The 12,297-nt window shown below is 39.2% G+C and overlaps 1 long non-coding RNA gene and 1 pseudogene across 1 annotated transcript in view; both read right to left on the bottom strand.

Annotated features, from left to right (window-relative positions):
- Positions 1–282: 282 nt before the first annotated feature.
- LOC115854030 (uncharacterized) overlaps positions 283–12,297 on the bottom strand; it is a 297,742-nt gene continuing 285,727 nt past the window's right edge. The window contains exon 5 of the long non-coding RNA XR_004039840.3: positions 283–316. This is a non-coding gene — a long non-coding RNA (uncharacterized lncRNA). The remainder of the gene's footprint in view (positions 317–12,297) is intronic.
- Positions 8,223–8,664, bottom strand: LOC115854029 (small ribosomal subunit protein uS15-like; annotated as a pseudogene).

Below are 12,297 nucleotides of genomic sequence, written 5' to 3'. Positions count from 1 at the left end.
AAAAGTGGGCAAACAAGGCAATCTTGAAAACAAGCTGAAGAACTTAAACTGCCAGATATTCTAGTAATTAAGACATTATTATATTGGTTCAAGAATACACAAACCAATCAACCACTGGAACAGAATGGAGAAAGAGAACCACATATGCATGGTCACCTGATTTATAACAAAGGCAATAAATAATGTAAGGCAGAGGGTAAAAGACGGTTTTTCAATTAAATGGTGCTGAGTGAATTGACAATTTGTATGGAATAAAATGTATCTGAACCCTTACCTCACACCATACACATTAAGCAACTCCAGATGGATTCCAAATCTAAATATGAAGGAGAAAAAAAAAACTTTCAGAACATCATCATGGTCTTGGAATGGGTAAAGATTATTTAAACAGTCATGAAAAGCACTAACCATTAAAGAAAAAATTGATAAATTAACCATATTAAAATTAAAAACTTCTGTTCATGCAAAGATACCATTGAGAAAGTAAAAAGAGAACCCATAGAGTGGGAAAAGATATTTGCATGCATGTATCCAACTTACTGGATAGAAAAAAAAAAAAGCAAAAATTTGAACAGATACTTCACAAAAGAGTATATCTAAATGGCTAATAAACATATGAAAAGGCACTCAATATTAGTCGTCAGGAAAACTCAAATTAAAACCACAATGAGATAGTGTTACATACCCACCAGAATGAGGTATCACTTCACACTGGTCAGAATGGCCATCATCAAAAATTCTACAGAAAGTAAATGCTGGAGAGGGTGTGGAGAAAAGGGAACCCTCTTGCACTGCTGGTGGGAACGTAAATTGATACAGCCACTATGGAGAACAGTATGGAGGTTCCTTAAAAAACTACAAATAGAACTACCATATGACCCAGCAATCCCACTACTGGGCATATACCCTGAGAAAACCATAATTCAAAAAGAGTCATGTACCACAATGTTCACTGCAGCTCTATTTACAATAGCCAGGACATGGAAGCAACCTAAGTGTCCATTGACAGATGAATGGATAAAGAAAATGTGGCACATATATACAATGGAATATTAGCCATAAAAAGAAACGAAACTGAGTTATTTGTAGTAAGATGGATGGACCTAGAATCTGTCATACAAAGTGAAGTAAGTCAGAAAGAGAAAAACAAATACTGTATGCTAACACATATATATGGAATCTAAACAAACAAAAAAAGGTTCTGATGAACCTAGGGGCAGGACAGGAATAAAGACACAGATGTAGAGAATGGACTTGAGGACACGGGGAGTGGGAAGCGTAAGCTGGGACGAAGTGAGAGAGTAGCATTGACATATATACACTACCAAATGTAAAATAGATAGCTAGTGGGAAGCAGCACAGGGAGATCAGCTCGGTGCTTTGTGACCAGCTAGAGGTGTAGGATAGGGAGGGTGGGAGTGAGATGCAAGAGGGAGGGGATATATGTATACATATAGCTGGTTTTCTTTGTTATACAGAAGAAGCTAACACAACATTGTAAAGCAATTATACTCCAATAAAGATGTTAAAAAAAAAACCCCACTAACAATATTAAACATTGGTAAGGATGTGAAGCAACTGTAACTCTTGCACCTTGCTGATGGGATGTAAATTGGTTATGACCACTTCAGAAACAATTTTGACATTATTTATTAAAGTTAAGTATGTGTATACTCAGCAATTCTACTTCTAGGTAACTAACCACAGAAAAGTGGACATGTATTTTCCAAAAGACACGTCAGAGCAGCACTATTCATAATAATGCCAAATAGGAAAATGCCCAAATGCTCATCAATGGATAAATAAATTGTGGTATAGTCACACAATGAACTCTAACAGCAATAAGAAGAAACAATCTGCAACTGTATGCAACAATATGAATGAATCTCACAAACATGTATTGCGGAAAAGAAATCAGACTCAAAAGAGAGCACACCTTGTGATTTCATTTATATAAACTACAAAAACAGGTGAAAATAATCTTTCTGTTGTTGTGCTAGTGACAGCGTAAATCACGTACTTTGAAAGGTGTTTTGGCAAAATGGCAGAATAGATCAAGAGTCAAAAAGTTTCATGCCCTTTGACTGGCTAAACTCGACCCTAAGGAAAGAATTATAGATGCCCATGTAGATTTACATTAAAAGATATTCATGCTAGAGTTCTTGTAATAATAAAAAGTTGGAAACTGATAAATATCTATAATAGAGATGTAATGAAATAACTGGTATACCTGTATTCATGAACTATTACACAGGCACTAAATATCATGTTTTTGAATAATATTTAATAATATTCAATAGTCATGATTTAATGTAAGGTAAAAACTGTAGAACATTAAACTATTTATATGATGCAGTCCCAATTTTATTGCATATGTATACTCACAAACTTATATATACATACATATGCAAAAGAAGGTAAGAAACATACCACAAGGTCAATAAAGGTCATTGTTGTAAAGTGGAATTAGAGCGTTTACATTTTCTTCTTTTAAGATTTTTCCGTGTTAGTCCCTATGGCTAATATGGTTCTCTCATAGCTTGCAAACGATTACTAAATAGGACTCAATATCTCTTCTGTTCCCCAGGAGGATTCCATTAAGACCAAGTGTTGATTTGTATTCAAGATTTTATAAGAAGACAGAGGAGAGTTTTACACTGTACAGTTCACAACCCTTCATATATTTCCTTCAGGTGTGCCTTGTGATGGCTAATTTTATGTGTCAACTTGACTGGGCCATGGGATGTCCAGATATCCAGTTAACATTACTTCTAGGTGTGTCTGTGAAGGTGTTTCCTGAAGAGATTAGCATTTGAATCCCTAGACTGAATAAAGCAGATTCCCTTTCCAATTATGTAATCTGTTGAGGGTCTGAATAGAACAAAAAGGTGAAGGAAGGGAGAATTTGCTCTCTCTGCCTGACTAGTTGAGCTGGACATAGGTAGTCTCCTGCCCTAGCACTGGAAGTTACTCCATTGGCTCTCTGGTTCAGGCCTTTGAACTGTACTAGAAGGTATACCGTCAGTTCTCCTGGTTCTCAGGCCTTTTGACTTGGACTGGAACTACATCACCAGCTTTCCTGGGTCTCCAGCTTACAGATGGCAAATAGGACTTCTCAGCCTCCATAATTGTGTGAGGCAATTCCTCCTAATAAGACTATTTTTATATCTCCTATTGGTTCTGATTTTCTGGAGAACCCTGACTAATATATGCTTCATCTCTCCCTTCTCTCCAGCTACAAGCCAAACAAGGTTTCCTTTTTGTTGTCCTTTCCTGGGTAGCACTTAGACAAGCTGGTACCTAGATAGGCTGATATCTGGCTTCCTCAATTCCAGATCTTCCCCATCTCAGGCCTCAGAATCTCTCTCCTTTTTTATACAGAAAAGATTGCTTCTCCAAATATGCATACATCCACCACCAACTCAGCAAAACAAGCAAAAGTTCTTATCAATTTTCAAATTTTCTACAGTAAGTTCATATTACTTTCAGAATCAAAACATTTTGAATTACTCATAGCAACTCATAGCAAATTTCCCAATAGAGGGAAATTTTTCTCTAGGCAGCAACAGTGTTAATGAAAATATGTAATGTGTAAGACCAAGTCTGACTGCTTAAAATTAACCTTAAGGCCAGAAATTCCTCAACTTAAAAACATATGCACATCAGGTACACATTTATCTGATCATTTGAATTATATGTGTAGCAGTTCCCCTTGGTGAGGGCAGAGATTGAAGAATTATTTGTATTAGCATTAGCTTTTTGTAACATTGATCAATAACTAGATGAAACAGTTAATTCTGGACTCAGAGAAAATAGTGGCATGAGCAAGCAAAACAATTAGGTGGTTTGAAACTCATTTCTGCTTAGTTTTTTATTAGCAGCACAATTTTCTTCCTAAATTTAGTCACACTGAACAATGCAGGATGCAGTTGTACCCCATTCATTCACCCATCCACCCAGGAAACTTGTATGCCCTTCTTTTATTTATTTATTTATTTATTTTTTTGCGGTACGCGGGCCTCTCACTGTTGTGGTCTCTCCCGTAGCGGAGCACAGGCTCCAGACGTGCAGGCTCAGCGGCCATGGCTCACGGGGCCAGCCGCTCCGCGGTATGTGGGATCTTCCCGGACCGGGGCACGAACCCGCGTCGCCTACATCGGCAGGCGGACTCTCAACCACTGCGCCACCAGGGAAGCCTGTATGCCCTTCTTATATGCCATGCACTATTGTAGGAGGTCGGGTGCAGAAGTAAAAAAGGTGTACAAGGTCTTTCTTTTATGGAGCGTATGGGGAAGAGAGAGTATAACACAGGGGAAATATATATATATATTTCTCTATATATAGAATATATATATATAGAATATCTATATATATAGAAATCTATATATATAGAATATATATATATAGAATTCTATATATATAGATATTCTATATATAGAATATATATAGAATATATATATATATAGAATATATATATATTTCTCTCTATATATATTTCTCTCTCTCTCTCTCTCTCTCTCTCTCTCTCTATATATATATATAGAGAGAGAGAGAGAGAGAGATTGTCATATATATTTCTATATTCTCTAAATCTTGCTCTCATGGGACTTGCCATCCACTGTAGCAATAGGTTTCAGAGCTTCAGGAGGATGGATACCTGCTTTAAAAAATCATTACTCAGCTCTTTTTCCAGTAAAAAAAAAATTGTGGTGAAAACCTGGTGTCATGAAAAGATGAAAGACTTTCTAAATTACTTTACACATCAATGACTAACCTGAAGGACTCAGACCATACTATTTCTTTCTTTCTTTTTTTATTATTATTTATTTCATCTATTTATTTTTGGCTGCATTGGGTCTTTGTTGCTGCGCTCGGGCTTTCTCTACTTTTGGCAAGTGGGGGCTACTCTTCGTTGTGGTTCCTGGGCTTCTCATTGCAGTGGCTTCTCCTGCTGTGGAACACGGGCTCTAGGCATGCAGGCTCCAGTAGTTGTGGCACGAGGGCTCAGTAGTTGTGGCTCACAGGTTCTGGAGTGCAGGCTCAGCAGATCTGGTGCACAGGCTTAGTTACTCCGCTGCATGTGGAATCTTCCCGGGCCAGGGATTGAATCCGTGTCCCCTGTATTGGCAGGCAGATTCTTAACCACTGCGCCACCAGGGAAGTCCAGACTACACTAATTCTTCCATAATGTGAAGTATACTTCTACCCAAAACTTGCTGCCCTAGGCAAAGAAGCCCAGGGACCATCAGTGCCACCATGCTGGGAGGTAAAGGAGAGGGCTAGGGCTAGGAGCTTCAGCAGACTGGGGAAGAATTGGGGATAGAATAAAGAGAAATTCAGAGGTGGGGAACATTAGCACCAAGAACACATCATTGTGGTGACGGGGATCCAGTTATGGTTGCCAGCATATCAACCACAATAGTCAGACAGGACTAGCTTTTCTTCAGTTGTCTCCAGTTCAGAAAACTGTCTGATTGAATAGGAAGCCCTATCATGGGATTCTTAATAATTTTTAATTTCTGTTACTTCTTTCCACTTACAATTTTTTAGTTTTACTCCAATTAAGTTTTGACTATGATCCAGCCTTTAGGTATATGTATAATTTTTATGTTAGTAGAATTCATAAACTTTTGGATTAACTTGTTGGCTATTTTTCCTTTTGACTGTTAATTGACATCAGGGCAAAAAGAAAATGAGAATTTTGCTTAAGAATGGAGGTCAGATGGAAAAGAGAGGAAATTTGGAAGTAGAGGGCGTATCATGGGAAAGGTGATAGAGGGGACATCAGGAGCACAATGGACACAACCAGGCCCACTTTTCCAGGGTCAGATCAAGAAGGAGAAAAATCGTTAGGGCCAAATCTCTCCTAGTCAGGCTTCTTTTGGTAAGTGTTCACTCTTTAGGGGATAAAATGTCCAATATTTCATATTTTTTTTCTCCCTCTGTTCTCTTCTGAGATGGTGAACTGGCTTACAGAGGAGGGATATCACTTACATGACCACATGGCAGTGGAGGCACTGGGACTCGTATGATGTGTGTGAAGTAGCATCTCATTGTGGTTCTGATGTGCATTTCTCTGGTGACTAATTATGCTGAGCACCTTTCATGTGCTTATTGGCCGGTTGTATGTCATCTTTGGAGAAATGTCTATTTGGTTCTTTGCCCGTTTTGGAATTGGGTTGTTTGTCTTTTTGTTATTCAGTTGCAAGAATTCTTTATGTGTTCCGGATATTCCTTATCAAATATATGATTTGCAAATATTTTCTCCCATTCTGTTTGTTATTTTTTCACTTTTGATGGTGTCCTTTTGTTCACAAACATTTTTAATTTTTATGCCAAATTTATCTATTTTTTCTTTTGTTACTTGTACTTTTGATGTCATATCTCAAACTCTATTGCCAAAGCAAAGGTTATAAAGATTTAGTCATATATTTTCTTCTAAGAGTTTTATAGTTTTAGCCCTTACATTTAGGTCTTTGGTTTACTTTGAGTTAATATTCATATGTGGTGTAAGGTAGGGATCCAACTTCACTCTTTTGCATGTGGCTATTCAGTTGCCCCAGAATGATTTATTAAAGAGATTATTCTTTCCTTATTGAAAGGTCTTGGCACCATTTAATTGACCATAGGTTTATGGATTTATTTCTGGACACTCAATTCTATTCCTCTGAATAATACAATTTTAATAAATTTCAATAGCCACATATGCCTAGTGGCAACCATATTGGAGAGCACAAAATTAGATGAGTTTTAGTTAATTCAGTTGTGCAACCATCACCACAGTCCAGATTTAGAACACTTCCATCATGGGATTCTTCTTTTTTTTTTTAATTAATTAATTAATTTATTTGGCTGCATTGGGTCTTCGTTGCTGCACGCGGGCTTTCTCTAGTTGTGGCGAGCAGGGGCTACTCTTCGTTGTGGTTCACGGGCTTCTCATTGCGGTGGCTTCTCTTGTTGCAGAGCACAGGCTCTAGGCGTGCGGGCTTCTGTAGTTGTGGCATGCAGGCTCAGTAGTTGTGGCTCGTGGGCTCTAGAGCGCAGGCTAAGTAGTTGTGGCACACAGGCTTAGTTGCTCCGCAGCATGTGGGATCTTTCTGAACCAGGGCTCGAACCCGTGTCCCCTGCATTGGCAGGAGGATTCTTAACCACTGTGTCACAAGGGAAGTCCAATATTTTTTTATTTTATTTATTTGGTTACTCCAGGTCTTGGTTGTGGCAGGCGTGCTCTGTAGTAGTGGCATTTGTGCTCCTTAGTTGTGGCTCACAAGCTCCTTAGTTGCGGCAGGCGGCTCCTTACTTGTGACGTGCAAACTTTTAGTTGCGGGATGCATGTGGGATCTAGTTCCTTGAGCAGGGATTGAATCTGGGACCCCTGCATTGAAAGCGTGGAGTTTTAACCACTGCGCCACCAGGGAAGTCCATATGTATGTGTGTGTGTGTGTGTGTGTGTGTATACCACATCTTCTTTATCCATTTATCTGTTGATGAACACTTAGGTTGCTTCCATGTCTTGGCCATTGTAAATAGTGCTGCTATGAATATTGGGGTACGTGTATCTTTTGAGTTAGCATGTTCTCCAGATATAGTCCTAGGAGTGCAGGATCATATAGTAACTCTATTTCTAGTTTTTTAAGGAAACTCCATACTGTTTTCCAGAGTGGGTGCACCAATTTACATTCCCACCAAGAGTGTAGAAGGACTCCCGTTCCTCCACACCCTCTCCAGCATTTATTATTTGTAGACTTTTCAATGATGGCAATTCTGACTGGTGTGAAGTAATACCTCATTGTAGTTTTTTTTTTGTTTGTTTTGTTTTTTGTGGTACGTGGGTCTCTCACTGTTGTGGCCTCTCCCGTTGCAGAGCACAGGCTCCAGACGTGCAGGCTCAGTGGCCATGGCTCACGGGCCCAGCCGCTCCGCGGCATGTGGGATCCTCCCGGTCTGGGGCACGAACCTGTGTCCCCTGCATCGGTAGGCGGACTCTCAACCACTGTGCCACCAGGGAAGCCCCATCAGTCTCTGTCTTTTAATGGTGTATTTAGATCATTCATATTTAAAATGATTATTGATATAATTGGATTAATATCTACCATATTGGCAACTGTTTTCTAGTCATTGCACTTGTCCCTTGTTTCTTGTCTTCCCCTCTTTTTCTGCCTTCTTTGTTTTTTTTTTTTCTAGTTAAACAATGATTTTATTGCTTGAGTACATGGACAAATTTATGCAACCAGGGCAGAGGCTGTGGATAACTAGTATCTCCAAATTGGTGGGGGGGTGGCGTGAGGGGAGGACTGGTTTGGTCTTACAGTATTGAGCCAAACTGTGAATGCAGCTCTTAATCAGAATCAGAAGGAATTTAGCATCTTTATCCTTTCTGTTTCTCTGAAGATGCTTCTGAACAGCAACAACTTTCTTAATTAAATGCTAGAGGTACTCAGGACGATCAGGAGGAAGTCCTTTGGACTTAAGAATTCTCAAGATTTTATTGCCTGTCATAAAACAACACCATGTGAGACTCTCAGGATCACCCTGAGGCAGGCCCTTCTTGGCCAGTTTGTAGATCTGCTCCTTCCTGTTGTCAGAAGTTAACTTCAGCCAGGTGGGATTGCTGCGGTGGTAGGCCAAAGCCGACTGGGACAGGCCCTTCCCAGGGGCCTGCATGCAACCACGAGGGCAGCCAAAAAGAGAGCAAGGGTGGGAGGCAGGAAGCCACCCTGCACACAGGAAGTGACCTCACACAGTCCTGCTTCCTCCCATCCTGCCTTCTCTGTTTTTAATTGAGCATTTTATATTATTCCATTTTCTCTTAGCACATTAATTATACTTCTTTAAAATTTAAAAAAATGCTTGCCCTAGGGTTTGCAATACATATTTACAACCAATTTAAGTCTACTTTATTTTTTAAATTTTTTTAAAAGGATTTTATTTATTTATTTGGCTGCTTTGGGTCTTGGTTGCTGTGTGCGGGCTTTCTCTAGTTGCGGCGAGAGGGGGCTACTCTTCGTTGCGGTGCATGGGCTTCTCACTGCAGTGGCTTCTCTTTGTGGAGCACAGGTTCTAGGCGTGCGGACTTCAGTAGTTGTGGCTTGTGGGCTCTAGAGAGCAGGCTCAGTAGTTCAGAGGCATGGGCTTAGTTGCTCCACGGCATGTGGGATCTTCCCAGACCGAGGATCAAACCTGTGTTCCCTGCACTGGCAGGTGGATTCTTAACCACTGCGCCACCGGGAAGTCCTTAAGTCTATTTTAAAATAACATTGTACTGCTTCATAGGTAGGACAGGTACCTTATAACAGAGTATTCCCAATTTTTCCCTCTTGTCCCTTATAATATTGCTGTCATTCATTTCACTTATTCATAAGGTATAATCAACCAATACATTATTGCTATTGTTATTTTTGAACAATATCTATTACATCAATATCTATTAGATCTAATAGATCTATTAGATCTAATAGCAGTTATCTATTAGATCAATTAAGAATAACAAAAATATAAGATTTTATTTTACTTTCATTGGTTTCTTCTCTAATATTCTTCTTTCTTCAAATGTAGATCTGAGTTTCTGATCTATACATTCTATAGTTCTGTATATATGATCTATATATTCTTCTCTCTGAAGAGCTTCTTTTAACACTCCTTGCAAGGGCAGCATGACTGGTGATAAATTCCCTTGCTTTTCTTTGTCTGAAAAAGTCTTTATTTCTCCTTCACTTTTTAAAAACATTAATTAATTAATTTTTTTTTTTTTTTTTTGCGGTACGTGGGCCTCTCACTGTTGTGGCCTCTCCCGTTGCGGAGCACAGGCTCCAGACGTGCAGGCTCAGCGGCCATGGCTCACAGGCCCAGCCACTCTGTGGCATGTGGGATCTTCCCGGACCGGAGCACGAACCTGCGTCCCCTGCATCGGCAGGCGGACTCTCAACCACTGCACCACCAGGGAAGCCCCCTATTAATTAATTTTTTTATTTTTATTTTATTATTTTTTTATTGGGGTATAGTTGTTTTACAATGTTGTGTTAGTTTCTACTTCTCCTTCACTTTTGAAAGATAATTTCACTGGATACAGTATTCTAGTTTGGTGGCTTTTGGTTTTGGTTCAACACTTTAAATATTTCACTCTATTCTCTTCTCGCTTACATGGTTTTTAAGGAGAAGTCTGATGTAATTCTTATCTTTGTTTCCTATAATTAAGGTGATTTTTTCCTCTAGCTTCTTTCAGGATTTTTTCTTCTAAAGGCAAGTATCAGATTTGTCTAAACAAAAATAAAAAAATTTTATGATCAAGAAAGACAAAGCAAAGTGAATGCCACAATGATAAAGACAAAGGACAGGGGTCTGGCAGAATGGAAGGCCACAGGGTAGGGAAGGTGCCAGGAAGCTTCCAGGACACTGGGCATTGCTGTGTTGGGGCTGGGTGGGACCACAAAGCACTATGGCCTAGCCTGCTTTGGTAATCATGACATTTGATGATGTGGCCTCATATTTTTTGGAGCAAAAGTGGAAGATCCTGGAGATGTAGCAGAAGGAAATATATCAGCAAGTAATGAAGATCCATTACGAGACTCTTGATTCTCTGGGTTATGTTTTTCCCAAGCCAGATTTGATCACTTGGTTGGAATACGGGAGAATGTTATTAATCAGAGACCAGGGGGGAAAAAGAAAGACAAAGGAAAAACTGGAAAAATACTTTCAATGGTGGACAAAGGGTTAATAGTCTTAATATATAAAGAGCTCTTACTAATAAATAAGATAAAGCTAAATGTTGTGAAAGAAAAATAAGCATAGAACAGGAAAAGGAAACTCATAAAAAGAAGAAATTAAAATGGCAAATAAACATAAGTAACAAAAAAATCTTTGGTAACTGAAAATGAAATTAATTCAAAAAGGAGACATATTTTTAACCTTTCAGGATTAGCAAAGATTTGAAAATATTTGTTGCATATGGAGAAAGGGTACTGTCATAATTGATTGATGGCATGTATATTGTTACATTTCTGGCTTGTAATTTAGCAAATTTTATTAAATTCCTCCAAAACATCAACTTCTTTTGATTCAGCAATTTTACTTCCAGGAATTTTTCCTCAGGAAATAACCGAACAAATATACAAAGATGTATGTATAAAGCTGTTTATCATGGTAGTGTTTATAATAGTAAAAAACGGGCAACAGCCTGACTGTTCAAAAAGTGTTTTTTAAAGTTGATTTTAAAAATAAAAGAATGAGAAATCAGAGACAAGAGGGAAAAAAAAATAGTTTGAAATAAGGAAACAATCCTTATAATAAAGACTTGTCTTCCTAACTAGCAGCTCCCTTCACAGATAAAGAATGGAAGGGGCAGAGTACAATGTGACATCCTGTACATATGACACACTTACCTCTCTGAAGACCCAGAAGTTTGCACTCCTGACAAAATGGGGCCTAGCTCCTTGGTTCCACAAACACACATTACCCTCTCCCTTTCTTTACATAACATTACCTATTGTTCCCTTTGATGACTGGAATTGTAGCTCCTCCATTCAATAACATCTAGTTGAGACAGTGGGAGAATGTCTCCAGGTGCATCAGTCTGACTCTGGGAAAACTGGTAACAGCAGAATGTTGCTTGTCTGGGGAAGGGAGTTGGGAAGGGAAATCAGAGAGTAGAGTAGGTACTCAATAAATCCTTGGACGCAGCCAAGGCAGCCAGGATTAGACCTCAGCATGCCGAGTTCTGTCCTGGCCCCCTTTAGTGGAACTGACTACCTACAGAAACAGGGAATAGAAATTCAGGGCAAAGCCTATCTACCTGGAATTTTCTCATATCACTTCTCATTTTGTACTGACTCCACTACTCATGGCTGTCACATTCCCAAATCCTCTGACCTTCATTTATCTGCAGACTTTGGCTCCTAGGCCTCACATCAGGTGCCTGTGGCTATGAAGAACTTTTCAGGGAAGCCACTCCAGCCTGGCTGGACCAGTTGGCCTCCTGGCATTCCCTCCCCAGCATTAACCAGGGAAACTACAATGTGCCACTCCCATGTTTCTCCCCAGTGTTTGTGGGCCCACATACCCCATCTCAACCTCTCCTCCACCTCAGGATAGAGAGATCAGAAACAAAGGGATACATTTACTAGGTCAGAGAATGTTAGACTTAGAAGGGATAGTGTTCATCATTTAGCAAAATCAACCTTATTTAAAGTGAAATGACTTGCTTACAGTCACACAGCTAATTCCAATGTAATATGGTACCTGGGTGTCAGGGTGGTCCTTTTAATTTTAATTTATTAAAAAATTTAAAGGAATTCCTAAGAT

Source organism: Globicephala melas, chromosome 12, assembly GCF_963455315.2.
Source record: "Globicephala melas chromosome 12, mGloMel1.2, whole genome shotgun sequence".
Taxonomy (NCBI): Eukaryota; Metazoa; Chordata; class Mammalia; order Artiodactyla; family Delphinidae; genus Globicephala; species Globicephala melas.
Note: the sequence above shows the minus strand (reverse complement) of the source record. Positions and strands in the feature narration are given on the sequence as shown.